Genomic DNA, 3,860 nt, shown 5'->3' with positions numbered 1-3,860 from the left:
GTTTCTGACTCTCACAGGTGCATGACCTGAAATAAGGCCATTCTGACTCTGGGACAGACCCTGAGGGTTTAAGATAGTAGTGGTGACCTTCACCACCACCCCCATCCACAGGCGACCAACTGGAGCTTCCCAGCTGGGGATCGTGGGCAGATGGGTCCTGTCCTGAGTGCCTGCTGGTCTGGGATCGGTGACTTGTTGAGGTTTTTAGCTAAATGCTCTAAGGCATTTAGCTAAAATATCCTATAAATGGGTGGAAATATGTGTCTAGAGCTCAGGACAGAGATTCGACTGGAATTGCCCCCAAAATGCCCAGGAAGAAAGGAGATTATCTTGTGGGGAAAAATAAAGGGAACAAGGACAAGTTTATGGAACCCCAATATTGAAGAGGCAAAGGAATTATTGATAAGAAAAATTCAACAAGATTGATTTAAAAAAATCCACAATATAAATAATAATCTGGAGACTGAAGAGGTGAGAGGGTTTTTTTTAAATTATTATTATTTTTTTTATTGTTGGTCATTCAAAACATTACATAGTTCTTAATACATCATATTTCACAGTTTGATTCAAGTGGGTTATGAACTCCCAATTTTACCCCGTATACAGATTGCTGTATCACATCAGTTACCCTTCCATTGATTGACATATTGCCTTTCTAGTGTCTGACGTATTCTGCTGTCTGTCCTATTCTCTACTATCCCCCCTCCCCTCCCCTCCCCTCCCCTTTTCTCTCTCTACCCCTTCTACTGTAAATCATTTCTTCCATTTGTATTATCTTGTCTTACCCCTCCTTTCCTCTTATATGTCATTTTGTATAACCCTGAGGATCGCCTTCCATTTCCATGCGATTTCCCTTCTCACTCCCTTTCCCTCCCACCTCTCATCCCTGTTTAATGTAAATCTTCTTCTCAAGCTCTTCGTCCCTACCCTGTCCTTGTTTACTCCCCTTATATCAAAGGAGTCATTTGGCATTTGTTTTTTAAAGATTGACTAGCTTCACTTAGCATAATCTGCTCTAATGCCATCCATTTCCCTCCAAATTCTATGATTTTGTCATTTTTAAATGCAGAGTAATACTCCATTGTGTATAAATGCCACATTTTTTTTATCCATTCATCTACTGAAGGGCATCTAGGCTGATTCCACAATCTTGCTATCGTGAATTGTGAGGTGAGAGGGTTTTGAGGAGGTGCCGGGAACCATTTGTTTCAAATTCTTTAAAGAAGACAAATACTTCCATGGACTGCCCCACCCCCTGTCTTTTTTACTGTATTGATGGAAAGGACACATGTCTTTTTATTTCTATTATTTTTTCTTTCTCTTATGGATTTCATTGCAATTTTATTGAAGGAGCACATGACCAGGGTTAGAAGCTGAATGGCAGGTTGGTGAGACGTGAAGGGGAGGCCACTACAGATGGGACCTGCTTGCCGTCCCCTGCTCTGCCTGTCCTCCTGAACAAGTGTCCTGAGGCCAAGTGAGCCAGTGGAAAGACTGCTGAGTCACAGAGGCACGCGGAACGGTGAATTTGGTATAGTGACCCAACGATGAAGCTGCAGACAGAAGAATCTCTCTCCTAGTTCCCCACTGAACAATAAGAAAAGGCTGAAGAGGAGTTGGCAGTCCACACTGGGCAGTGAGTGAAAACCTAATCCAGGTCTCAAGCTTCTTCTGTCTTTCCGACTTCTAGATGGAACATCCATTTCACAGCCCAGGAATAGGACGGCGGACAAACTCTAGGCTTCAATCACACAGCGTGACCACCTTCCCTGAAAGATGGATTCTGTCTCCCAAATTGTGCAGTTCAACACCCATGAGAGATGACAATAGGTCACACTCCAGTCCAGGTCTCCTCTCTTAGGGTCAATCATTTTTGCCATCATGAAAGTGTTATTCCGTCCTTGGACATGCCTCCATTGTAGATTCAATCCAAAGAAGGGGAATAGGAAAGTTGAGCAGGCAAATCACCCTTTGCCGCCTTAAAAACCACACCAAGCAACAAATATCAGTTCTTCCCACTCAGCCCTCAGTGCCATAGCAAGGGTCCGGCTCTACGGTTGTTTTTTTTCTTCTTTCTGCTCTACCTGGCCTCCTTTATGAATCAAAAATGGCACCGAAGGATCCTAGAAGCCTCAATCCTATTGGCTAGGAAGTTGTGCTGGCACCCAGAGGAAGAGGAAGTACTGAAGGTCACAATTATCATTTTGTAATACATTCAGTTACATCGGAAACACCCCTTAATTGGAATGTCCCTGGGGAGGCCAAGAATGTGTACTTCTAACAGTTTTCCAGGTGATTCTGATTAACAGTAGTTCCCAGTCCTGGCTGCCCCAGGCCTGAGGCTGAGGGAGAGCTTGTCCCTAAACCTGTGCATGATGGGACTGTAGCGTGGAGAAGCGGGGGACAGTTCTTGAAAACAAAAGTTATTTGTCTTTTGTAGGCAGCCTGATATTTTCCAGACCTTTTGCAAAGTATATATTCCACTCTTCCACCATACAGAGGGCTCAGAACTTGGCCGTGAGTTCATGTGTGGAAATGAGTAGTCTAGTCTTAATACTACATCTTCAGCCTCTGGCACACAAGCCACTTTTAATAGTAGGGCTTGGGAAAGGGCTAAAAATAGACATGGGGAGGCAAGGAGTCCGATCCACAGGGGAAAGCTGAGATGAGGAAACCCAACCCCTTCGAGATCTGATGGTACAATTCAGGGAGAAAAGGAGAGAATGTCTCAATGACCAGTTGTAAATGTGTGGTTAAACTATGAGGTTCCAATACCTCCTGTTGCTATTACTAGTAGAAAAATTTGAGAAAAAGATCATCTCCTGTCACTTGCTTGAATTTCATTCTTTATTTTGCGTGGTGAGCTCTTTGTCCTTCTGGATGATTTTCTTTAAGGAACCTAGAAATCAGGACCTGCTGCTCTGTGATCTTCTGCCTCCTCTCTCTCCTACTCTCTACCGATTCTGAGGACGACCTTGTTCCTTGTGTCTCATTGCTGAGACACTGAGCAGAAAGCAGCCCTTATCTTCCCAGGTCTTTGAGAAGGTAAATCCATTTCCATATCTTTATTTTCCCTTTGGGGTGCTCTTCTAGGTTTAGATGCATGATTTGGGGGGGTCTTTCTCTCTAGATGTGAGAATATTTTCTATAGAAAGCTGCTAAAAATCCTGTCCTATGAACCCAACAAACTATTTGATGCAGCTTTGAGGACACTGTCCCCCCACACTCAGCTTAAAAAGGAGGAGAAAATAAGGAACTGGTTATAGCACAGTAGGTCAACTGTGGTGGGAGAAGTGGTTAATTCTTCTCACCTTCTCTTTTCACAGGTTAGGGACAAAGGGAAAAGTGTTATTCCGTCCTTGGACATGCCTCCATCTTAGATTCAATCAGAAGAAGGGGAATAGGAATGTTGAGAAGGCAAATCGCCCTTTGCCACCATTATTTTTGGTCAGAAGGTGGTATATTACTAAAGATATATTGCTTTATTTTAAAAAAGTTAAACTTATGTCACTAGAAAATGAAGGGAAAACCAATGCCAATGGTACCATTGATTTAAACAAAAATCAGGGAGAAACTTTAAAACTTTTTCTCTATCTCAAAATTTTCTTCCCTCCCTTCCTTGCTTCCTTTATGAATGCCTACGGTGTGTCATGTTCTGGGCCAAAAGAATACAGGATATCAGTGATCTTCCCTCCCCATGGGTTTGCTGTGTACTTTAGATAGTTATTGTGTCTTGAATTTGTCCTTTTGAAGTAGACTGAGACTTCTATTTCCAAGTGACTTTGAAGAGACTGCTACTTTGTAATTCAGTCTTAAGGCTGGACCATATGCTCATGACTCTCTGTCACCATCTAGAGACA

Source organism: Urocitellus parryii, chromosome 15, assembly GCF_045843805.1.
Source record: "Urocitellus parryii isolate mUroPar1 chromosome 15, mUroPar1.hap1, whole genome shotgun sequence".
Classification (NCBI taxonomy): Eukaryota; Metazoa; Chordata; class Mammalia; order Rodentia; family Sciuridae; genus Urocitellus; species Urocitellus parryii.
This window is presented reverse-complemented; position numbering follows the sequence as displayed.